This window comes from Amblyomma mixtum, chromosome 1, assembly GCF_055824585.1.
Source record: "Amblyomma mixtum isolate Tamu chromosome 1, ASM5582458v1, whole genome shotgun sequence".
NCBI classification, from domain to species: Eukaryota; Metazoa; Arthropoda; class Arachnida; order Ixodida; family Ixodidae; genus Amblyomma; species Amblyomma mixtum.
The window spans coordinates 300,075,178-300,101,507 of NC_143012.1; the positions used below are offsets into that span (position 1 = coordinate 300,075,178).

Consider the following 26,330-nt stretch of genomic DNA (forward strand, 5'->3'; position numbering starts at 1 on the left):
GGCTCGAGCTCATGCACGCGATGGGCGAGGAGAAAGTTGAGGGGTACACTCGCTGAGAACATTCAGTCGAATATTAGTGTGATACGTTTACTGCTAGACTGCGTTGTTCTCTCACAGCGCTGCTACCGGCTAGGACATCTACGGAGTAGCTGGCGCTTACACAGTTTGCACCATATGAATGGTTTTCCACTTACCTTTTATATGTTTTTATTTTCTGAGCTCCCCGTTGCTCGCTTCTTCTCTCGAAGGGCTCCAAGAATTTCGCAAAGCTTGCGTTCGCGCTTACGTCTTTCTTGCCCACTTCCATTCTCTTCTCATGCAGCGCGCGAAACATTTGATGTGCCGCTCACTTTGGAGAACACTGTTTTGCTAAGTTTACTTTGCTAAGTTGTGTGTGCATGAAAATCCATCTCTGAACCATATGTCAGCGATGGGCGGTTGTGTGTGTGCAAGGCATGACCTGCATGTTCTATGCATTAAAATCTCCTGCGAGAGGCGAGTGTCAGCCCGAGTGTGCGTTGCGTGGACATTTGATATTTTGATATTTGATATTTGATATTTATTTACCACCACAATATACATGGTGACAGGGTGCCCATAGTAAAAGCGGCCTCTTGGACCGCTTGACTTGGCCATGGACACCCAGCTGCGAACTTTGGCAACAAAACCGTGGCACACTTTGAAACTAAATACAATATTGCAAAAAAGTCGCGACAGGTACTTCCCACAAGAAAAACAAAATGACAAACAAAGCAATGAAGAGTGCAATACAGTAAATTCGGTTCACAGATTCAATGCAGTATCTGTAAATAAAAAAATATTCTAAAGGCTTTCTGTGTGAGGTGGTTTTTAGGTCAATGTCATTGACACAAAGAGCATTTAGTAGACGCGGTAATATGTTTTCAAGTGTTTGACAGCCATATGTTGTTCTGTATGTTTTAATGTGCAACTGATCGACGTTTCTTGTGTTGTGTACTTTATAGCTTACTACAATGTTGGAGAGTTCATGAAGGAAGGACGTGTGATTAATAATTTCGCGCTTCAGTGCGTGGCTGAGGCGAAAGGTGTACAATTTAGTTGTACAACGACATCTCATTGTAATTTGACATCAGCACATCCCATTTGCACCCTCCCTCTTCCTTTCCTTCCCCTTTCCGCATGTGAAGTGGCAGGTCGGTTTAGTGCTTCTCTCGGCCGACCTCTCCACCTTTGTTCTCATTAAACTTTACTAGGCAGTTTTAGTGTAGCGTAAGCAGCTATAAGAAAGGAATAGCGTGTGCTCAGTGCGCATGCTCTATACGCTAACCGAGCCCAAGCTTTTGCGTACTTTAGGCTAGCGTACGCTAAAATTTGAGTTTAGCGTGCCTGGCCCTTACGTACGCTGGATTAGAATTGATAAGATGGCGGCGTACCCGTCTCGCCATCTCGGTGTTTGCTATTTAACCTCTGTTGTCAATCCGCTTAGGGCAGTTCCAGCTAAACACACAGCTAAACTGAACCAGCTACCGGTCCGGAACGAATTGGCTAGTCCTGGCTTACGTGTAAAAAAAAAAGAAAAGGAGAAAATATTTTATTTCGACACCAGATGTCGTTACTGTGGTTTGCTTTCCTATTTGCGTACGTCTAACTAAAAGCGCCGGTGTGACACACAGCGTAAGGTCCCGGCAGAGTGCTTGCGTATAAAGTATGTAAGCACTTGTATGCTATACTCGTAGTACTAAAACTGCGTACTACAGTTTTAGCGTAGCCGGACAGCCGTACGGCAAATGCAGTAGGGAGTTTTAGCTCTATCGTACGGTAAACATGGCAACTATACGGAAACTGCTACCGTACGGCAAATGTAGCTAGGCAAACCTGGCAACGGTAGCAACGGCAACGCGTTACTAGACAGTTTTAGCGTAGCCAGACCGTACCGTACGGCAGCTGTACGGAAACTGCTACCGTACGGTAAATGTAGCTAGGCAAGCCTGGCAACGGTAGCAACGGCAACGCGTTGCCGTGTTTACCGAACGGCTGGCCTGGCTACGCTAAAACTGTCTAGTAACGCGTTGCCGTTGCTACCGTTGCCAGGCTTGCCTAGCTACATTTGCCGTACGGTAGCAGTTTACATACAGTTGCCGTACGGTAGCAGTTTCAGTATAGTTGCCGTGTTTACCGTACGGTGGGGCTAAAACTCTCTCTTCTCTCTGGCGCGCGCACCGGAACAGCCGGACGTCGGCTCTGTTTAGCGCGACTCCTCTCCCGCTCATGCGTCTTCTCGCGGCTCTCGGTCAGCGGCGCGGGCACCCGCGCCGTTATTCGCCGCTGGTCGCGGTTGCTTCGTTCGCGAGAACGCTGTTTGCGTTTTGTGCCCGCGTGCGACGAGAGCGCCAGCGCTCTGTTTACGCGACCCCGGCGGCCGCTTCGGCCCGTCGACTCCGCTCTGTCGACGTCGTCGTCCTCTAGCTGCAGCCCATTGCGGGGAGGGCGGCCGCTTCTACTGTCCCACCGCCGCGTCTGCGCCAGTTTTGTTTTACTAGCATCTCATTGTTCGTGTCCGTAAAACCGTGCAGCATTGGGCAAGCTGTGCAGATGTCTTCGACCAGTTTTATTCATAGCTCTCTTAGCTGCTGCATTGGAAACAACGCTGCGCGATTGGCTGGCTCCCGCGCTCTGACCAATCACGGGTTGCAGGTCGTATGAAAAGCTAGGCCCGGTCCAACTTCGAATCATTCCTACGTGCAAAGAACTTCGCGAATCCGGCGTTCGGTTGCCTCATTTGCTACTTGTTCATCCGCGATCTGTACAAATCTTTCTCCGTGTCTGCAGACGATTCCTGCAGAGACAACACTCAGCGACTGCTTGTAGACTTTCGGGCATTTTGTGAGCGTAACAGTGGACCTAGCCTCAACGGCATCGCTCGGATTTTGTGAAGCCGGCTTTCATATGCCGCCTAGAGACGATTAGTATTGACTCTACAGTCCCTGTCTGTACGGTCAGTAATAACCGTTATACAAATACGACATACAAGTAATGCATATACAGTACTCACAGTCGTTAGGTAAAGGTTGCGTTAGGCCCAGCGTCGACCGCGCTGCACGTTTTTTTTTTCTTGGGGGGGGCGGGGGGGGGGGGGGGCAGTTTGTTGTGGTAGCCGTGCAGACAGCCTCCTCGCTGGCGAGCTCGAACCTTTCCGGCATTTATTTTATTTTTTTTTTTGCCTTCGCTGCATCTTCTGTCCGTTCGGGGACTCCTGTGCACGTCGCAAGCGCAGACGGGGTCGTTCCGCGTCGCTCCGTTGCGCTCGTAGCGACTACTACGTTGCTCGCCTGTGCGCCTCTCCCATGAATGTAAATCTTTTGGCGCATTCCAGGCAGTGCTAGCAGTGCGCCCCTGTGCGGTTTCTGTTTCCTTACTGTTGTTGGTCGCAGAAATGTCGAGCTAAAGCAAAACAGCGCTGCGCTTATTTCTTTCTTGCCTCTTTTGTTGAAGCACTCTGAGGATTCCCCCTCCCTTGTTCTCTTTGCGTTGTCAAGAAACACATCTACCTGCCCTCCCCGTAGCATGAACTATGGTCCGTTGGGCTGGCAGATTGGATTCGAATGGATTGAAAACGTAGCAGCGAACTGTATATAGAGAGTGGGGGAGATGAAATAGGGAAAATCTGGGGGAACAGGGGCTAGCGCAGGCCGCGACTAAATTGCGGTGAACACGAGAGGATGTCGTCTTGCTGGGTTCGTATCTTGGTTGATGATGACGATGTGGCATAGTTACCATTCCCGCGCGATCCCCTCTCACAGAATGTGGTAGGGGGCTATCGTATACTGAGCCACGTTCGAGTGCGAACAACCAGTCTGTCTTCCAGGCTTGCTCGATTTGCGCGAATGCGTCTAGTTATCCCAGCCGCGAGGAAACCAGTGGCGCAAACTTCTCTACTTTTGAAGACACCCGTCGACCGGCGAGAGTAGTACCGTTACTCTCGTGTAGTTTGCGCAACCCAAGTGCACCGCGGTAAAGTGTAGGGCGCAGAGGCCTCACCTGACCGCCTTCTGCCCTGCCGAACGATGTGGAGCAGCAGCACTCGGCTGTTTGGGGCCCCTCCTCGTTGTTCGCTTCCTTCGTTCTTCTCAATCACCCTTTATGAGCCCACTCAATTTGGCCCGACCTGCGTGCAGGGGTCGGCAGCAGCGCCTGAGTGCTGGGCTCCTCTTTGTGCGGGCCATTCCTCGGGTAGACCTTCCATCATTCCCCCTGCATCCTCTCCTCTTCTGTCTCTCTCTCCCTCAGCGTCTCGTCGGCAGGAGCGGGTTGTTTGTGCGTGGCGGCGACGGCCACTGGCCTCCTGCGCATTGATTCGCGGCCGAGATGATTGGCTTTCGAAATCGACCGAATCGGGGCAGCAGCTCTGCTGCGAAGCGCTGAAGAGGGGAGGTCGTCGTTCCCCGAGCGCCCGAGCGCGCGCCCCGCGTGTGTGGTTCTTCGGCGTTCCTTAACCGCTCGTTTCCCCGGTGATTGGGACTTTCTCTACTCGAGCCGTTCGTTCCCGATTTCCTCTGCGCTTCGACGTCGATCGCGGCCGCTTGGGATAACGAGATGCCCGAGCGACAGAAGAGGAAAGGCGAGGGCACCGACGACCTCGCTTGTATGCGTACCAGGGTGGAGGGGTTGAGCGAGATGAGGAGGATTGGTAGTAGTACGCTGGTAGGGAAAGGCTTGTGTGAGAAACAGGGCTTTGTTTGCCGTGTCGCCTTATGGATTAGTAGCGCGAAAAGCTTGGAGTTGTTTACGCGCGCCTATGATGGTAATGATCACGATCGCGAAGGCGACGACGCAAACATCGTTCAGGTTTGGTTTGGTTTATGGGGTTTAACGTCCCAAAGCGACTAAGGCTATGAGAGACGCCGTAGTGGAGGGCTCCGGAAATTTCGACCACCTGGGGTTCTTTAACGTGCACTGACATCGCACAGTACACGGGCCTCTAGAATTTCTCCTCCAAAGAAATTCCAGCCGCCGCGGCCGGGATCGAACCCACGTCTTTTGGGTCAGCAGCCGAGCACCATAACCACTGAGCCACCGCGGCGGCCAAACATCGTTCAGTCCAATCGAAGCAATCAATCTTTATTGTCGGTTCACCTGGGAGGTTTGAGTGCTTTGGCCCCGTACACGCACAAAAAAAGAAACAGCACAGAAAATTGTGGCAAAAAGGCGATGAGAACAACACTATGTTCAATAATAATAAAATAATAATCAAGTAAAATGAAGAAGAAGAAGAAAAACGCCGCGACTGATTGCTCGTACCCGCAGCGCAGAAAAAAACCGTGATAGCCTGGAAGTTGGTTGACCGTGTTCTCAGACATCGGAAGAGGTCTCTTGCTCAAAAAAGGCTCGCCAAACTCGTGGGATTGAGCAGCAGAGTCGGCGTGTGGCCGTTTCTTCATTGGGTTTTCGGTCCACTCGTGCTCGAGCGTAGCAATCATTGGTTTTTATTTTCCATATTCATTTTCTGTAGTGCTCATATGACGAGCATGTTCAGTTTTCTCTTAAAACGTTGCAGCCGAGAGTTGAGTTGCCCGAGGCATTCATCGTTGCCCCTTGCCTTGTGTGGCGTGCATTGTCTTCCGAAAATGAAAAGACCAATGCTGAAAGACTTTCTGGGCTTTTTCGGTCGTTCCCTGTATTGGCAATATACAGATCCATATACACGTGCCGCAGAAATAGGCATGCCCGCTGCATGGTCTCGCACGCGCACAGAACAGCATAGCATACTGGGATGGTGACACGCTCTGTTCGCGTTGTTCCCGAGCGAGCACGCCTATAGTTTCGCATTCCGCGTCGTTCCGCTGCGCATGATCATCAACACGTTCCACACGTCCGCGGCAGGGACTTCGGCTGTTCCCAAATCCTCGAGGCCCGGCTTGCCTTCCCTCGCGGTGCAACGGCGAGTGACGGCGGCAAAGACGTGAGCCCGTCTCGCGGACCCGGGATTCGGAGGCGGCGATGCTATAGCGAGACACTGTCGCCACCGCAGCTCAGCCTCTCTTTTCCCCTTCCTTCGGAGCCTTTCTCGCAGTCCGTGCGCGCGACGCCGTGCGAAAACAGGGGCGCCGGAAAGCCTTTTTGGCCGCGCTCTTAGACGCGCCTGGGGAGCGCTCAAGGCCAACCTGGTCGACGTGACTCGCACGGCCGAGCGGCGGATCGGCGAGACCAGCGCCTTCATTCTTTTTCCTTCGCTGCGGGCTTCGCCGTCGCCGGGCACCCGCTGCGTCGGCTATCGCTGAGAAACGTCGCTGTCTTACTACTGCCCCCTGTTTTCTCTTTGCGGGTTCTGGGTGGCTCTGTCTTCGCGTAAGCTCCGCGGGCGTCCGTTTTATGGAGAGAAGTGGCGTCTCCCGTATTCCGAGTCGCCGCGGTCGATATTGCTGTCGTCCCTGTCGCGTCCTGTTCATTATATCATCTCTCTCTTCTTTCCTTATTTTTTTATTTTTTGCTGCTCCCGCTCCTTCCGCGGTACAAACGCATCGAACACTTGCAGGTAGACAAACGAACGTGCTGCGAGTGTGCGGATGTTGTGGTTTGTACTAATTAACTTGATGTTGTGAATGAAATACAGTGTTAAGTAAACAGCGCTGTTGTGTGCTGCTGCAAGTACAATGGCAGTGTTGTGCTAGGTCACGAAGGCACTGAGCTCCATGTGGTATCGGCATTTTTTTTTTTTTTGCGTATCCGCATTGGTTCTTAGTGGGAATTTCCGTATTCCCATTAGGGCTCTTTGTATTGCTCTCATTCTGCTGGAGTTTTTTTTCCTTTCCCTGCTGCATACTGAATGCATTGTTTTGAGCCACACAGCAATATCAAGTCTTCTGCAACTGCGTTAAGCAAGTCAATATTCCATGACTTATCGAGTGAAGCGGCTTGTGATTAATCACTTCATCTTCTGAATAAGATATAATAATAAAACAAAATTAACTATATTGCGCTGCTGTTCTGCATGATTGTCTGTTCTTTGTGCTCTCAGCAATGAAATATTTTGAAGTGGACAATGAGAGTCTGAAGAGTAATATAACCCCTGCCGTATTTCGTGCGCAAATATTGGCACTTATCGTATTCCGAGTCGCCTGCTGGTAGTGGTTCTACAGGTTTTGCTGTACCTTCCTTTTCTGTTTTCTGATCGGACACGTGGCTTCTAAATTGCCAAGAATATCAGTAAAATGCACGTACAGCCATACTGTATCTTAGTCTGGCGGGCGACCTGGTTAGCGTTAATGATTTAATTAGCGCTCTGTATTGCCAAAAAACAAAAGAACAATGCTGAGCACATTGTCTGCTGCTGCCCGCTTTACTAATATGTGCTCCTTTGCTCTACGTCCTTGCCTTTTGTGCTCTAGCATTGACGTCCCCTTACATTCATTAGGGTGGGCTGTAAAATGAATAAGCAAAATAGTGCCCAGCCATGTCCCCTTACAGTCATCGCCGGTCAGAATCATCAAAGCTATGCCGGGAGGTCCTGTCCGGTGTCATTTAATCACTGGTCTCTGCAGAGGCAGTGCCATTTTGCATTTTCGTCGTGTCCTTTGAGGCGGACTTCCGTACGAGAAGAAAGCTGTATTGATTGTGCGGCCACTTTAATATGCTCGGCGCTGGGAAGACACAGCGGACAACGAAAAGGGCCGAGGCAGAATAACTGTCCAGAGATTAATTTTGACGATACCACCGAGAATTATGCACTGAACGTAGCTAATAAAATTTTCTACTGTTTGCTTCACCGGTTCTCTATTGCCGCTTTCACTTCGTCTGCATTCGGACAAGGAGAGGAGTGGTTTTATATTGGCTACAGTAACGTCAATTTATGGGAAAGCTTTGCTCTCTGGCAAACTCAAAACGTAGGCCACTTTGAGGGCGCGAATGCGGGATTATTTTGGCGGGCGCTTGCTCTTGGTCTCGCGTGTGCTTATTTGAGTGAATTAGTCTTTTTCATGTCCTTTTATTTTTTTATTGTATTTGTTTATATATATTTTCTTTAGTGTCTACCTCTTAAGGGTGCGCTCTAAAGATATGTAGTAGGGATTGGCAACCCTTCAGTAACCCTTCGTGTTCTCGCCTGTTCATAAAAAGCAACGCATAAGCGTTTTTGGCTTTTTCTGTTCGTTACGGATGGCATTCCGTTCTTCTATTCACCGTAGTAAAACTTAAGCATTGTTTTCTTATGCCTACCTTCTCATACCGGCTTCCCGCTGGAATCTGTAAAAGAAAACCATTGCAGTTTCCCACATCGCTCGTTCTTAACGCTTCACTAGCAGTTATTCTCGTTAAGGTGTACGCAGTAATGCGCGCCATATCTGCACCACTCAACACCCTGCATGATTAGGTGAAGCAATATAGCTGGCGGGAGAGATAATGTCAGATAACGAGAAAAAAAAAACAGAAGAAAGGGAGAGTGGGCAGCGGGGTAGGATGTTTGCTAGCATAGATGTCCTCCTATTTGTTTGTAGAGTACTTCAGTGTCTAGTAAAAGAAACATTGAAGTTTAAACACAAGTTTCGAACATTTGAAAGCTGTGCCGAAGTCTACACCGGCGTCTAAGAATAAGAGTGGCTAACGTTTATGGCATTGTTTTTAGCCTCGCTACTTTAGTATCAGCCTCCGCGGCAGCCCAGCGATATTATATGTACGGATCACTTCGCAGGCCGAGCACGTGCCACAGCTTGGCTCTTCGCCACCTGTTTCACCGCAGCCACCTGTCGCATCCCCGCTAGCGACGCGTCTGTTTCCGGTCCACGCCCATCGTCTGTGCTACAGGGACGCCGTCCGGTAAGCCACAGTTCCCTCGTGTGTTAGTTTCTATCGTCACTTGTCGAGGTCCTTCTCTTCTTCATTTCAAAGAAAGACCTCGTCGTAGTTTTCTTGTTTCGAAAGATTGGAACTTTTAACCTTGTCGACGACGTTCCTATGGATGTAGGCGCAGTCCTTTCGAAGAGCTGTAGGGGACACCTGCGGGACACCGGCGCGTCAAGAAGACTATAGAAAGTGCGGCGTGTTTTGACTAGGCACCTCGACTATACGGCCGCTCCTCGTGTCAAGGCTTCTTGTCATCGCCGTTGAGCCAGTGCTCGCTTTGTCTTATGTTCTGCCATTCTTCCGCTGACAGGCTTTGTTCCCTGATCAAGACGTATGGTGGCGGCCGTCGCCGCAGCCGCGCGCAGTAACGTCGAGGTTCGCTCCGTCTCCCCGTCAGCCGGGGTGATTGTCTGGCTCGCCGTCAGTCACTGGCTTGCCGGCCGAGTACACTGCGTTCTCCTTCGCGGCCGGTTACTCCGCTGGCACGGTTCCTTACAGGTCCGTTGCCGTCTAGTTAGCGGTCGGCAGAAGCGCGATGTTTCACGTTTAGCCTCGACGGTAACGCTGATTGAGAGGCTTCTGTCGAGCGTATACGTAAGCCGTCGTGCGCCAAGAACACCGGAGGGTGAGAAAGCCGGTGCGGACTTTTTTTTTTTTCCTTTTGCTTTATTGAGAGAGTCCGCGCCTTCGTTTCTTAACTTCTTAGCGGTTATTTACCAGTGATACTTTAGTTGTACGGGCGAAGTCTCTCTTCTTGGACGTCACTCTGCTGCTTACCTGCCTGTAGGAGCAGAATTAAAGATGGAGTAACGTAGTTAGTTAAGTATTTATAAACTGCCAAATAGCCAACGAGAAATTAGCGATTGAGTTTCGAATTATGACACCAGATTACAACTTATTAATGGAATAAAAAGAAATAAATTCCACTGGGTGAGCATACGCAGGACAGGCTAAGCACAAACGCTAAGCGGTCAGCGGCACTCTAATTAAATTCGGTTATTACTTTGGTCCGTGTTGAAAGTTTCATTTGCACGCAAAATCAGTAAGTATGGCAGAATATGTTTTTTTAGGAAGTGTACTCAAATCAGACTTTCAGCGATAACACCAACGGTGTATTCCTTTCCGCAGAGGGTCAGCTTTTTAAGAGCTTAGTTTTAATAAAAACCTGAAAGAGTCCTGGCTTGAACGGGGACATTATTGCCTACCTTGGCGGTAATAGGATCGCACTCGACAGTCGTTGTTTCTTGGTTCACTTTTACAGACATCGAAATAACTTTAGCCGGTTACTGATCCACATAGTTTATCCTCTCGCCTAATTATATATTTGCTTAATGTTCGTCGCGTAACTACGGGTCACAGCGCGGCATTTCAACTGTAAGCGTGAATTACCCTGTTAGGAAGTATAAAGGGAGGAAATAGTCCTCTAGCGCACTCCGTATGGCAGGGTATGCTGCCCAACTCCCGGGCTAGATTTCGATCACTGAATATAGGAATGCTTACTCTTGGCACCGGAAGCATATTCCCACCTCAAGCGTCGTAACTTAATTCAGTTAGCAGTGAAAGGAAACTCTGAACGCGGGACCGGAGGCCTTTAGGTTAAAATTGAGGGAGATTGAAACCTGGGTTAAAATGTTGTTGCTGCAAAAACTTCACATGTGGTTTCAATAAAGAATCTGCTTCCGATGCCAACCGAATTCCGTATTTTTACTGATGGAAGTCTACCGCAGGGCATGGGTAGCATGCCCTGCTCCCATTAGAGTAATTCGTGTTTACAGTGTGAGTTTACCGCTGTACATGTTGCTTGAGAACACAGGAAAATTTTAGACACTAAACGTAGTTTACAGCTCGCCGGTAGTCTGGGCGCACGAATTTAGACGAATCTATCGCGCCGCCTTTGTCTCTTCGTAAGCAGAAATTTCATCCCGCCCATAAAAAAAAATAAAGGAAGAAGCTGGGAATTCCCATTTGACTGTGGCCCATTAGCAATGCCGACAAGCTTCGTATAGCTTGGTTAGGACCAGTTTTGCAAGTTTTTATTGAGAATATGTTTATTCTGTATCAGTTCAAAGTGGCGAAGAGCCTTAATGTAACCCAACCCGCACACTCCAATCATCTCTCTATTGATTAATGTTATTCACTGATATCAGTCGGTATATGTTGCTACCTTAAAGTAGAACTGAAGTAGACATACTCATTGACATACATACATAATCATTTACATACTCACATCTAATGTCAAAAACACACTTCACTTAACGAACTATCGAAGCACTTCGTATCCTCCAGAGAGAAAGTGCACGAACAAAGGCACCGAGGAAAACCCACGGCAGTGCTCTGAATTACTGCATATCGTCGCGCACCACCTCGGCGAGCGTTTTTATCTCTACGCATCCAGTCCACTCGGCATCCTATACCTGCTCAGCGAAAAACTAAAGATCAGCGGAAGGTGAAAAAAAAAAAACATACACACAGAGTTGCCAGACCGGCCGGCTTCCCTCATCGTCAGCTCATTCTACAAGCGAGCGTGGGCGTCAGAGTACGCCGCTCGCTTAATCGCGGATACACGCCGCTGCCGCGCTCTCATCTTCGTCCGGCGCGCGTTTTCGCGCTTATTCTCTCATCTACACGCTCTCCCTCTTCTTCCTTCTTCTTTTCCAATTGCTCGCACGTGTCTGCGTGGCGCTGTTCGCGGAGCGTGCTGGCCAAGCGTGATTCAAGCCGGCGAAAACGCCGCGGCTGCTTTGCATAATGCGCCTGCGGGGAATTGCCGCCCACAAGCCGCGAAAAATGCTCGGACTCTCTCGCCGCCGCCGCCCAGCTCTGTGCGTGCCTCGTCCGGACAGTTCCGCGCACTGCAGTGGAAAGCTGCGGCCCTGCTCGACCAGCGAGGAGCGCTTAACGATACTCTCAAGAGCGCCCTCGCCGTCGCGTCGCGACGTGCTCTCGCTTGCTGCTACACCTTGGCGAGTCGATGCAAGAGGCTATAATCTGCTTCGAAATGCGTCTCTTGAAACGCAAAGAGCGCTGTAAATAACGGGGAAACTGCTTATTACGCGAGGATTTCTCGGATAAATTCGCGTTTAAGGCGTTGTACGCCTCCGCGTCGCAGTAATGGTGGTTTCCGATACTGCGGGATTTAAGTTTCCCAAATCATTCAGCGATGGCGCCCCTCCTCCCATGGTTGCATTCGAGCGGACGACAAACGCTCCTTCTATGATCCTGACTTATAAGGCTCGCTGTCGCTGCTTTTGGTCACTTCAGGCCCATCTAAATATATATAAAGATTCAATGCGTCCCAAAGCAGCCTGGGGCCGTATTCTATAAGCTGTCCCGCGGCTTTAAACCCCCTGTGGAAGGCGACCAGGCCTTTGGGTAGTTGGTGACCGGGCCTCACCATTGGCTGTATATGGCAGCCAGTGGAAGCCAATGGTCAGGTCCTTTCTCCTGCTCGTGACACTGTGATGCATCTCACCATTCGCTGCGTGTCGCAGCCAGTAGGGTGGTTCGGTCTCCAATGGTCGGCACGCTTCCCACAGATGTTTGAAAGCCACGGGTATATGTGAGTGACCCATGCCAGAGTACCAAGTTAACGCGACATAGACAACGGAAATGGACAGCTTATAGAATACGGCCCCTGATGTCACCTTTACGAGGTCCGCATATCGGTTGTCCGAGGCAATCTATCCGGCTCCGCCGTACACCTTCGACACATCGTTTGACTCAAGTTATGGGAATGTTGTGTACGAACCTTTCTTACGAACTCACTGAAGCGTGTTTTAGTATAGTGTGCTTCTGCAATACCGTATCAGTACGGAAAGTAGTACACTATAGGCCACGCAAACATGCAGCCGGCTTAGTCACAATATGTCACCTCTTGGCAACAGTGACAGCGCTGCGGTGAACTATCGAGGTGAAGTACATCGACCTGTCCTGCCTTGCTTCTTTTGCTCCTGCAATTCTTTTACTTCCACACCGGTCGAGGGGCATCGCCGGGCCGAGACCGGCGACGAAGCGTGGGCGTAATGGCTGGCGGCGTGGGACTGCTTAACTACTTTCGTGTCTCAGTGAAAACCGTGCAGTACTCTGGACGCTATAGTCAGTGGCTTCTACTCAAACGTCGACTTCGCAAAGACTTTTCGCACTTTAGAAACGATCGCGATAGTTCGGCGCCATGACAGCAGCACCGTTGACTAACGCGATTGGCTAATCACGTACGATTTCGCTAGCTTGTTGCCTTGTGCGTGTACAAACGAAGAGGTTTTCTCGGTTCGGCCCGTGATTGGCAGAGAGTGACCCGCAACTTCATCAGTGCTGCACGCTTTCTGATGAGACAAAGACCGGGCCTTCCTGAAAACAGCAGGACAGTGGCTCGCTTGGGGACACGCGGGGAGGGGGTGGACTGTGCAAAAGTAAACGTAAAGAAAACAGGACAGCGAGTGTAGGCGGCGGGGGCAAGCCTCGCTACAAGAATAGTGACAGCAAAAACGAGTTTGCAAAGAAGTTCCTTAGTCTTCACACCGGTTGGCACAGCCACTGTTCAGGCGGGGAAGCGCGATAACAATCGGTGGCCTTCTTTTTTTTATTATTTTCGAGTGGCTAGTTAATTTTACGGCGGCGCCAGTCGCGTGACCTAGATGTTCGTCGAAGCGTTGCTTGAAGGAATAGCGGAGAGCTGTCGGAGGTGGTATCTTGATCTCAACAGGCGTTTTGCTGGTGGTTAGCGAAGCTCCGCTACCTGCACGGCCTCCTCCTGTCTGCATCTGTTCCTTTATAGTCCTGTTTTCCTTCTCTTTTTACTTAGCAGCAGTCGCGTCAGTATTATTAGGAGAGCGGCGCTGCTTGGATTGACACGGACATAGTTAGTGAAGACAGATGGTTAAGCGCAATCTACCAACTGAAGTCTGTTGCAGTAAGTGCGTCTAGACTAGGTAACGCCAGCGCTCCTATGCGGCGGTGCCTTTTATCAGCCTTCGCGAATTCTTTGCCGGCACTTCTTGCCTCCAGCAGCCGACCGAAAGTTTTCGCCGCAGTGGCCTGCTGCCAACGACGCTGTATAGGAATAAACGGACAACAGCTTGAGATGCCACCAGCGGGGAACGCATACTCCATAGCGTGTACACGCTCTAGTGCGTCCCTTTTCTCCTTTGCGATGCCTCCGGCAGTTCAGGCGGAAGTGCACCTCTGGCTGCAAGATATTATTTCCGGGAATATGTCTGGAGAAGCAAGCACCGTAGCCGACGTTCGGGACGGCACTGCCGCAGAGCGGCTACGGGGGTGGGGGACGCTATCGCTTTCTCAGTGAACCAGCCACCGCTTCTTTTTTTTTTTATTATTTCCTTTCGTTTTCGATCATTCCCTCTCATTCCTCTTTATTATTTCATTCATTTGTTCCTTTCTTGGTTGCATGTGCGTGGCTTTACTCTCCTCACCAGCAGCGGTAAGGACGTGTAGCAGCGCGGAGTAGAGCGTACCGCCTGGACAAAGAAGAAAAAGAAGAAATAAAGAAGAGAGAGAAAGAGAGACCGCTCTCGGCGCATCTTTTCCCGCGTGCCGCTCGCTTATTGAGCTGTCAGCGCGGTCGCTTTAAATGGCCCTCGCTTGGCGATGATTGCCTTGTGCCCGGCTTGCCGCCGAGAATCGGGTTTCGGATGGAGCGGATCTGTCTGGCTGTCTGGTAGCAAGAGGCGGTGGGCGCCACTCTCGGCTTTATACGTGTGAGCCTTCCTCGCTACCCATGTGTTTCTTGTGTTTCTTCGGCGTCTATTACGTGCTGTTTTTCTTACTTAGCGAGGATTTTGCTTCTCCGGGAGCGAGAGAGAGAGAGGTAGAGGAGGACGAGAGCAGTATAGTAGGGTGCGGTGTTGCCGTGGGTCTGCTTCTGCTTCGAGCGCCTCCTCTGCTGACGCAGCCCAGAGAGCCAAAGCTGACGCGTGGTGGCTCCTGGGAGAAGGCGCGCTAATCTGGCTTCTCGCATTGCCGTCCTTCTCCCCTTCTCCCTTGCTTATAAGCCTGCGGCCGACGTCAGTGAGAGCGGGGAAGCTCGTGCGGGTGCCCTGGCCAGGCGCTAAAGTGATGAGGACGGCGGGCCTAGCTGACACCGCTCAGCGGCGCTCGCTGACGGAGCCCCCGTGTCTTCCTCGCCTCGCCTTCCTCTCGGTTATACCGGCAGGCTGCGACTGCTGTTACACCAAGACCGGGTTCAAGCGCGCCTGCTTCTGCGTTTTTTTTTTTTTTCGTTTTCTTGCCTCTTTTCACCGCGAAGCTCCTTGCTACTGCGTTCGTGATGCCTCAACGTTGTTGTCACAAAAGTCATCTGCGGCCTTGCCGGCTGGCTCAAGTGGAGAAACGCGGTGACGTCTCAACGACGTGACGCTGCTAGCCGCCGATATGAATATTTTTCGTCCTACGGAGACGCAGTTTTTTCGACTGCGGGCAGCGACTGGTATTCGAATGGCAGTTTGGGCTCTCCAACGACAGTCCTCTGCTTACGAATCCTGTTTATAACCGCCAGCATCATACGACACGGCCACGCCTGCGGAGGGAGTATGTGTGCACCGATTTAACTGCGCACATATGTTCATCCACACACGCAGAATAAGTGCTAGCATTCAAAATCCTTCCATCTCTTTGTGATGTAATAGTACGAGCGTTGGAATTTTGGGTTGTTTTGCTGGAAGGTTTAGCATTAGCAGCTAGTGATCTTATAGCTAGTCGTATGCATCTATGGCAGCTGATGTGAGAAAATATATTTTGGAAAACGGCGGTTGGTAATACTGCGATCATTTGGTAGTCAAGCTAGTACAGATGAAGACCTTTACTGTCAGTATATGATACGTTTCGGACATTGCAAGAATAAACTCATTCCATTCTTTGTTTCCCTCATTTTTCCCCAAGGATGAACCTCCGTAGCAACAAAGATAACAAAAATAATGTTGGAGGAAACTCCCACCGAAATTTTGAGAGCGAGTTCAAGCCAATCAAAAATAAATCAAAAGTGGCCAGTAGAGCCCTAACAGTGAGCCAAAAGAGAGAGTGGCATACGTTCATATACAGTTGACTGCGGTCGGCCATCGGGGCTGAGCCTGCGTTTACACCGGCGTGCAAGAGGACGCTCGACGTCATCCCAGCATCTCAAGCGTGGCGAAGCGCGTCCGCTAAGATAAGCCCGAGCAGGAAAGCAGCGACAGCCTTGTACACGTTATCCCTGACTTGTCTTAAGTTGCACCTAGATGAAGACGACTGCCTGCACGGATGACGGGGTGCCGGGCGCTGCCGCTTATGAATGGAGCTATGAGGTCTGTAACCTCGCCATATGAGCTGTGGCGTCTCCAGCGCAGCTGTCATGTCTTTGGATACCGTATGAACTAAAAAAAAAGGGAGACAGAGATGAGAAATGCGCTTGGAAAATGAGCGCGGGCCATGAGGCATAAACGAGGAAAGGTGGCTTCATTGCATTCGCTTGACTCCTGCGTGGGCGCCGGATGCTTGGAGCAGCTTAGTGGTAGTTACTAGGGGCGCTCACTCGAAACTACAGGCCTGCTGACTAGACTAATATCTTCAGTGGAAACTTACCTATAACGCTTAGGGAAGCACACAGACAAAAAAAGGAAGGCTGAGTATAGGGCGCATATCTTGCGCACTCTTACTCTTCCTGTGTGTTGTTCTTTTTCTCTGCGTGTGCAAGCATCGGCAGTCATTTCAAGTAGTTGTTATTCAGCTGGACCAACTTTCCTTCCTGAAACGATTGTCTGTCATGAATCGCGTGCAAGGCGACCGTTAAGTTACTTTTTCCCAAACGACGTACGTTGTAGCAATGATTAGTGCGCATCGATTCATCGATCGATGCGGAACAGGCTTCCTAAGTCGCCGTTTTGTTCGTATACATCGACTCTCTGCTGGCGCGGACCTTCGTCCTATTTGCATCATTGAGCTACGCACGCTCGCTTGCTGCTGCCGCTCCTGTGACCCCGTGCTGCAATTCAGCTCCTCCTACTAAATGGTGGTCGTGTCACAGTGCGGGATGGAGACATTCTCTTGATGGGCTGCTGTAAAGCCTGCCATTATACGACTTACTTATGGGGGGCGCGTCGCTGCTGATAACCTGAAATTTTGGATAAATACATGCTGGCGCATGCAATTACATTGATTTCATATCGATCCAAGCGATGCTTTCGCGGAAAGTATATTCGTTTCATAAATGGACATTCCGAATGAGCGCAAACTGCGCTATCTGCGTTGTGTACACGAGACAGTTCCCTCAGAAGATCCGTGAAGCAAATTCCACTTGGGGGGTCGCTAGCAGCTAGCGCCGCTAATGTTTTTATGAAACGTCAGCTTAGTGGACCATCGGTTACCATGTTTAGGTTAGTGAATTCTGTCAACCGACACGAACACGTATAGGCTTTCCTTGAAGGGAGAATTATAGAACTTGTTGCAGGGAATTCCGTCCGTGAAGCCTTCTTCTGATCGCCGATGCGTGCGCGGGTTGTTTACCTTTAGTAAAACTAGTGAGGGCCATCGCTGTCGCCTGTTCGCCCTGAGCGAGCGCGCAGCATTTGGAAGCGTTTTACCTCTGCGTCGACCTTAATGGTAATCAAGGTATTGATTGATTGTAAAACATTTTATTCGCCGGAAAGAGCTTGGCAAGAGGTCGCGTTAAGTGGTCGAGAGTACATAGCCCTCGACGACTTTGTCAGCCCACTCCACCGCCAAAACTTGCGTTCTGGGGTCAGAGCTAGCCAGCACGGTCTCCCACTGCTCGAGAGAAGGAGCTGTAACTAGACCACCCGGAGGTGGCTCTATTTTGCAGTCCCGCAGGATGTGATCGTGGGTAGCACGTTGGCCACAGTGTTTGCACTTTGGGCTGTAAAGATCTGGATAAATGTGCGCGAGGAGTGATGGGGTGCGTATCGATCTCGTCTGTAGACGACGCCACGTAACCTCTTTTTCTTTAGTAAGTCTTTTGTCTGGAGGGGGGAAAATTCTCCTCTCTAGTTTAAAATGGTATTATCACCAGAACTATGCTTGTAGGGAAGCAGAGACTATGCATCTCACTCGTATACTTGCCGAGTAAGTAGTCATTGACTCATGGTAATGAAGTTTTCCCCTTTGATATGATTGTACGATTAAGTGCAGTCTTTCTCAAAAGTGTCCGGCCTGAAGGAGTCGCTTCGCTGTTGACCAGTGAGATGCTCGCGGCACATCTGAAGCTCCATATATTTGGCGCTGGAGGGGTCCTTATAAGTGCCCTTCCATCCCTACAAAAAAAGTCCGCCCCATCCTCAGCCCTCTTTTTTTTTTGTGCCTCCTTAAGCGTTACAGGTGAGTTTCCACTCATGATATTAGCCTAGACTTTTGTCTATAAAACCTATGTATTTCCTATAGACAAGTCCTATAAACTAGTCTATAGGCAAAACAAACGCTATGGAAAGCTATAGACAGTCTATAGACAATCTATAGATTTATGGCCATACACTTTTAGTAGCATTCTGTCTATAGACTATGAATAGACAAAAGGGAATATCTGTAGGAAGGCAATGGAGTCTATAAGAAGTCTGTAGACAGTCTATAGACCCTTTTTATTAGGGCACATCGGTCGACAGCGGACCTTTGGGCTAAAGAAAATGTTTCCGTTAAAGGTCGATTAACTGCGCTAAAGACGGATCACTCGTCATTAGACACCCGCATCTTTAGCCTTCCGCCATCAGGAGAAAAGCCCACTGGCAAACACTCGCTCGGACACCGCGCCCGCGTGGCTTGCGACGATGCATATGATGCCGCTCCGGCTTCAGAGTTTATGAGCATGGGTGGAGTTGTGTGCATGGGGTCTTCAAATATGCATTGATGGCTCGCTTGCCTGCAGTCCGCGTGTAGAGGGTTCTGGGAGCAGCCTTGTTTACGATGACCTTCCGCGTTCTGGCGCAGCTATGCGGCCACGACGCTTTCGTGGAGCCCACTATATGCGCTGTCATCACTCGCGCGGACGTTTCGTCCAGCCTCAACGTTAATAAATTTTGCCCGAGCCGCCCGCCCAGACAGCGTGCAGTGTGTACGGGCCTGCATGGCGTATATGCTGCCTCGCGTCCGCCGGGCTGTTTGTTCAGAGGGCTTTTGTCAATGCGCTATATGCCAGAGCTTTCGGATTTAGGCCCAAGGTCGGCGCCGTCGCGTGTTCCGTTATCGTCAAGGAGCACGTATAGCACGGAACTCGGCCAAGCCCATAAAAACGCTTTTCCGGTAAATGCAAATAAAAGAGCCCCTCCGTATAGGCTTGCGGTATTCTTTGGAAGGTTGATGTATGCTAGCAGCTGAAGCGAACTGTGCGGCCAGATTACTCTTAATTGGCTTATCGAGTCGATTAAGATCAGTTATGCGTACTCCAGCATTCTCTCCAGCGTGTAACTTCCGCCTTGCGGTCTGGATTATTTCCTCGCGATTCGCTTGAAGTGTCTAATCCAGGGGCACTTAATTTAAGCATGAAGCTATCCTGGCGTTGAAGGGAGGTTGACGGTTTCTTCGTACTGTGCCGCTTAAAAAAAATTATGAAGTCTTTTCGTTGTGTAGGAGCTTCTAACTGCGCTAATGCAACGAAGAGGCATGCGGGACCGCACTGCGACGACAGCAAAAAAAAAAAAGAGAGAGAAATAGGGAGAGGAACCCGTTCATTCAGTGCAGGCGCGCTGTTCACACCCGCGTTGCTGCTGGTTCGCCAAGATCAGAGAGCGAGTGATGAAATTTGCGGCTGGTTCCTAATTTCTTTCAGGTTATTTTACCGCGCATGAGGTGAACGGGTTCTTCTTTCCCGAAAGAGCAAGTCTTTCAACGACCCTGCGTGTGCGTGGCTTTCTGACGAGGAGCGATACTCAGCCGTTAGTTCTCAGCTGTGTAAAAATTGAGCACGCATGCTTCCTCCCTGACATTTAGGAGCGGCGAGAATTGCACCCTCTGCATATAGTGGCGACTACGTTTTTACTTACAAAAATAAACGGAAGAACAGAAATCCCAAGACGTGTCTTCTAGCTTTGAAAATGCTCTAAAACTCGTTGCTTAGAGCTTACACATTTACATTTCCGGAATGAATTCAACAGCGTGTATGACGCTTTTTCTTGTCGTATAGTTTCACCCGCACGTTTCGACAGGCTTAGTTAGTTGGATTATGTCGCGCGCGTACGTTTGGGATTGAGGGAGCCGGCTGAAGACGTTGGAACCGCAGCCTTTTCTGGACAGTTGCGGTTCTGGACCAGGAGGAGCTTTCTTCCGTCTTCGCCGAGGAAGAAAAAAACAAGTAAAGAAAAAGAGGAGGAAAGAATCATTCCTCTTTCACTCGAACAGCACGTATCGTGCATTCCCGCCGCGAGGGTGCCGGTGCTAAACAAATTAACGCCTCTGGTGCGGAAGCAGGTTCGCGAGCACACACAAGCGCGCTCGCTCTCTCAACCCGTGAGGGGTGAAAGCCGCCATAGTTTCGCAACGGCTGCAACCAATGGGATGTGACTGCGACGCCAGCGTCTTTCGCGAAAGCAGCAGAAACAACAGCGGCAAGAGGAGCAGCAGAGCACGTCTTTCCTCGTTTTTCCTTTCTATCCCGTCGTCCGTGCTATGTGGGGCAAAGCCCGTGGCGCCTAGGGAGAGAGACTCCCTACCGTCCCTGCCGCCGTTCCCTCCTCCGGGACTCCCTGTTCTCGTGGCGGGAGCAAGCTAGCGCGCGCTCTTGCCAGCCAGCCAGGCTTTTCCGTTGCCCTCCGGCACACTTCGTCGCCATCTATTATTCACGGAACAGGACGGGTTTCACGGGGCCTGTCCTCTTTGCCCGTCTCACCGCAAGACACCGTAGAGAACTCATTAAACTAACAGCGCGGCTCCCCCCTTTTCCCTTCTCATATCCCCTCGCTTTCCTTTTCTTCCTCTTTGTCCCCCGCCGCCGACTAACTCCGCGTAATCAAATCAGATGAGTGCTTTCCGACCTATCGCGCACTGCTTGATTTTGCGTCGCTTGATGTTTATATATTTTGCATGCGTTTTCCCTCTTCCTCCCCTTTTTAGTGTTAACCCCGCATCCTTGCTTGCCACTGCGTTCAGGCGGACGAAAGGCCGTGGTTTTGCGCGGGCAGTTTAAACGTTGTGTCTTTTTATCCTTATTTTTAATCGCTATGGCGGTGACGGTCATGTCCTTGCTTTCTAATGTTTGGTAACTGTCGCCCACTTTGTTATCGACACTGCATGCTGTCGATCCCTGTTACGACAGCGTCGCTCTGTTTGCATATGCACCTTTCCTGGCATTGGTGGCACCGTTTCTACTTTTCTTTTTTTCTTTTTTTGCTTGCGGCACGCTATGCCCAACTTGTGACCAGGCGCAGTTTTCTTTTTGTATTCTCGTCCCCGGCTGCTTGACATCTGGGTGCCTGTTCTGCATGCACCTTGAGTCTGGCGTCATAAGAGGCGTTGCCGGGCATGCAAGAGGGGATGACCTTTCAGGTATGCATTTTCATGCAAATCACTATTGTACAGGGCTCTGCACAACTGACTTCTATGTCGGCATAGAAGGCCCCGTAATTCCGGACAAATAAGTACACCTTTCTGCGTGCAGTCCAAATCTGCCCCGCCATGCGTCCGTCCCCATCCCCATTCCGTGTCGACCCTGCACTCTCAATCTTCCGAGAGAAGCAGGGGCTTCGTGTCAGCTACGCCATTTCTTTCTCTCGTTTATTCCTTTTTCCTTTTTTTCCTTTTTCACCCTTGGATCCTCCATCTGCTAAATGCGTTGCGGCGACAGCATCCGCACTGCGCTCCCCTACCGCCCTCTCTCGCCCTTTAAGGCAAGCGGCCTGCCCTCCTTAAAAGCGAAACCGGGACCCGCCCCTCTGCTCACGAGGCTGGTGATACACAGGCAGCTCAGCCACACCGCCGTTTGAGCCGTGGGCTTTATGGCGACCGCGCGGGGGAATTATGAAAGCCGCGGCCGCCGGCAGGGTTCGGAATGGATGGCAGACACGCACGCTCCGAGAGTGCGGCGAGCAGGCCGCAGAAAGAACAACTACTCAGAGGTAGACACGACGAAGCGAAAACGGCCGGGCATCACGAACCCCCCGCTGCTTCGGGCTCGGACATGCACCGGGTCGCACCTGGGAAACCGAACATGATGTACATAGAAAAAGGAAACCCGGGGGAGGGAAGACGAGAAAACTATATATCTCGGACCTCCCACGCTCCCTTCCCTCCTCTGTGGCGGTGACGCATTTCTCGCTACCGGAAACATTGTTCACATTTTGGGAGTCCCCTCCCGCGAGCCCTTCCCGCACCCACCCGCGGTGCTTACTTTGTGGCCTGTGCGCGCTTGTTGTGAGCGCTTGTTCCCTCGCTTGTCCCGTTGGGTTTAGTGCCCGCCGGATACTTTGTCGGCTGGTGCGAGCACAACACCCCCCCCCCCCTTCCCGCCCCCTCCTTCTCTGTCGGAGCTCGTTGCCTGTTCAGGTAGGCCCTGCAATATTGGCGGGGAGTTGCCGGTCATTTTGTGCGACCGCTTTTCCTTCTGTGTCGCACAGGGATTCTCTTTTGCTATCTCTTGCTTCCTCCCTTCTCGCTTCTCCTTTCTTCCTTATAGCTCCTCAGTTTCCCGCTTTCCCGACCATGGCCGTGTGTGCGTATATATATATATATATATATATATATATATATATATATATATATATATATATATATATATATATATATATATATATATATATATATATATATATACACGCGTTGGCGGGGGAATGGGGAACCTGTCTCCTCTCATGCACGATGGGGCGCTTTCAAAATTCCTAGTTTCGCTTCCCTCGCTCGCAAGTCTTTCTGCTCTTCTGTTTTCTGTTTGTTCGTAGCTTGCACCCCTATCTTTATTCCCTGATACGTCACGTTCCGGGGCTGCCTCGCGTTTGATTCAGTCATCTCTTTCGAGTGCATCGAGGCCTCCATTCCATTCGGGTCCTGTCGAACTGGTCGCTCGCTCTCAGCTTTTAACAGTGGCCGCAAAAGGGGGAGCGAGCTGGGGGCGAGTGGGGCCAAGTTCGCGCGGGGAGCGGAAAGCTGGCCGCCATGCGAATGTCTATTTTCTTTTTCTTTTTTGATTCTTCCATCTTGCTACCGCCGCTGCATTGACCTGTCACTAGAAGCAACGCGCCGAGGCCCCGTATTCTGCTGCGGCTCGCCGGATTTGACTGACAGCGCGAACGAAAAAAAAAAAAAATTAAACAAGGCTTCTTTCTTTTTTTTTTAATTTTTTGGGGGCGGCTTCTTCCGGATTCCAGAATGGAATTTCTGTTTTGAACTCCCTCTCCAGGCTTTTCATTAAAGATTGCTGCTTTTTTTTTTTGTTTTCTGAAGCGGACCGGTGAAGTTGGACAGGTGTTGGCGGAGCTGGCAGTTCCGTCCAGCGCTGTCGGCTGTCCATTCGGTGGTTCTTGTTTGTTTGTTTTTTTCGCGGTTTTTATAATGTCCGAGCGGCTTCCACGCTTAGCCGTCGAATTTTATATTTTTAAACACCGAGCTTTTCCTTTCCGGGCTCCTCTTCTGAGGCAGTGTTCGGAGCGGAGCTACTTTTCGACCACCTGGCTTTTCTCACCGGACAGCGTTGAAACCTTTAATTAAAAAAATAACAAAGGAGATAAATAAATACAAAACCTGGCTTCAAGTTCTCCGTCTACGCTCTCTTTGACGCGCTGCTGTCGACGTCTCTCATTTTCTTTCGTCTGTATTTCGTTCTTTTTCTTCCCGAGCCGCCTTTTACTGCAGAGCCCGCCACTCTGTACTGTAGAGCCCTTGTACCCGTGCTGACCACAAACCATAACGACGGTTTGCGCGCCATTTCACTGGTTAGCATTTAGTTTAGTACCTTTGTGTGCTAAATGCTAAATCGCCTCATCTACCTGTCTCACTCTTGTACCCTTTTACGTATTTTGGGGAAGAATAACATCATTAAACGAGCTGTTAGCAACCGTGCAGGTTTGCTGAAAAATCTGACCTTGTAAAGTAATCGAATGATAAGCGTTTATTTTTGTGGCTACGAAATAAGAAAGAGATAGGAATCTACACAGCGCTCTAGTGCGTGACCAATTAAAGGAATATATACACACCTAATTTTGGTTGCGCGTTTTCTTATTCGTAATGGTGCGGGAGGGATTAGTATTTATTTATTTATTTATTTATTTATTTATTTATTTATTTATTTATTATACCCTCAGGGTACAAATGTAGATTATAGAGGGGAGGGGCGGATGCAGAGGCATGCACATTGTACACAAAAAAGTTATTAGTAAAAAATATACACAATCTCTATCTTATTTATCTCTTATCTCTTTGTCTTATCTCTGTCTGTATTTATATATCAGCACATGGTATTGTCTTATGACCAAGATATAATTTATAATCGAATTTCTTGTCTCATGGTGCATCGGTTTCGGTTTCAACAGCCGTGTGATAGCTGTGACGTCACTGTTCAGTACAAGTTGTGTGAGGCATGAAAAAAAATGCTCTACAATCTCTGCTTCTTTGGTCGTTTTGATTCCGGTTTTTGATGCAGACTGCACCGCTGCGGTGAATTAAAACGACAAAACAACAATTATATCGCAGTGTTTTCACGCTTCACGTGACCAGTACTGAAAGTTAGTGTCACAGCCATCGTTCGGTTAAAACCTAAACCGAAATAGCATGAGAGGAGAAATTTAATTATAAATTATTTCATGGTCGCAGACGAATACCACGTGGTGGTTAATCCATGCATAATAATGTCTTGGAATTATTACAAAAAGAAAACACGCGACCAAACATTTTTGTTTTATACTGCTGTACAGAACCGAGCATTCACCGCGCGACACTCTGCGCACTAGCGGCTCTATGCATTAATTTGGTTGCTTCAGCACAACCGCCTTGCCGCTCCGGTGACTGCCTGCTTCCTCCAGGCGCGTGTACGTTGTTTCACTGAAACTGTTCGTTAATGGAATTTTTTTGTTGTTGTTGAAAGGTCGCTTTTTTCGGCATAGCATTGTGTCCAGTTGCGGACATCTGAGAACAACTAAGCCTCGTTAACTAGCATCTTGGGTAGCTAAACTTTTATAGTTGATTATTTAACGGTTACTGTTAGGAACTTCATCAAATTGGAGATTTGTAACTCGCCATTATGAATAGCCAGGTGAGCAAAATGGGCTACTGCGCACAAAAAGACACGGACAAGAAGGTAACAAGAAGGCTTGTTGCGTTACCTTCTTGTCCGTGTCTTTTTGTGCGCAGTAGCCCCTTTTATTTACCATGATTGACCGACTAGCCCAACAACGTACGCTCTTAAACTAGCCAGATGAAGTTTTAGATTTTAGAAAATTTTGTTCTCTCTTTCTTCGCAGCCACGATGAATTATGTTTCGATTTGATGCTACGGGAGAGTCGGAATTTGATGTGGTGCAGCAGATACGCGGAAAACGTTGGCGCCTTCATTCGAACCCTGTACAGTTGTAGGCTTCGATTGCTCGGATATGGACACTAAGCGCTGCGCCACCTGTCGCCGTTCCTAAGCAATCGTTTTGGCAACCTCACGACGGTAGAGCTATAGATAGTCAGGAGGCCAGGCAAAGGCAGAGCCCCGGGTGCAGCATCTGCGTCAGCGCTGTCGCACTTACCACGCCTGAACGACACCACTTGTAATAATGGATTATATTCTTTTTTTTTCTGTATTTATTGCCCCAGGCCACAAAACGAGAATGCTTGTATGACGGCGGTTGCTGCTCTTTATTGCTGCTCTTGCAGGAGACGCGCCCGATTGGAGTTCCCGATTACTGTGCGTTAGCTTCAGGCGTTAGCTTCACCCTTCGGATTCTTTTGTTACTTCGTTTAGTTGCATTTCTGCGCCTTACTGTAATTTTTGTTTCTCTTGCTTTGGCTTGTTTGCTGTTATTTCACTTAGGTGCAGTTCTGCATTTTTGCTATATTTTTGTTTTTCTTGTTCTTGCTCGCTTTCGTTGTATTTTGTATCTTTCTCTTCACTTTTTTCCATGTTCAAGAAATATACATCATGTTAATTCGCCTCCCCTTATGTAATGCCCTCGGGCTCTCAAGGCGAAAATAAACGGAATGAACTGAAAAAGAAGTAAACAGCTTCCTTTCGGCGTGGGATTTCTCTAGAACGGCGCGCACTCTTTCTTTACATACTCTCGACACCGTAGTCCGGGTTCTTTTTATATTTTTTTCTCTTCCACCAATGCCGGCCACGGCTCCTTCTACGTGCTCGCTGGCCGGGAAAAGAGATCGCTTCGAGTGGGGGCGTTCGCGAGGCTTCCTCCCCTCGTGGGGATCGGCGGGCTTCCCTTCGTTCTCCCGACGGCTCGGGGCCGCCGAAGCGGCTGCCATTTCATTCCCGAGCCGGGATCTCCTTTTGTGCCCACTCGAACCGAACGTATACACCAAGCGCGCGCGAAGAAAAAAGAAGCAAGAAATGAGCTGCCGGTCCTATAGACGGGACTGCTGCCGAGAAGAGACGGCGGTAGAAAA

The 26,330-nt window shown here is 49.8% G+C and overlaps 1 protein-coding gene across 2 annotated transcripts in view; it reads left to right on the plus strand.

Moving 5' to 3' along the window:
• Positions 1–26,330, plus strand: part of LOC149372185 (leucine-rich repeat, immunoglobulin-like domain and transmembrane domain-containing protein 2) — a 273,141-nt gene that overhangs the window by 54,817 nt on the left and 191,994 nt on the right. For both annotated transcript variants that reach the window (XM_089566581.1, XM_089566580.1), the window contains one exon: positions 8,663–8,787. The gene's annotated coding sequence lies outside the window, so the exon portion shown is untranslated. The remainder of the gene's footprint in view (positions 1–8,662; positions 8,788–26,330) is intronic.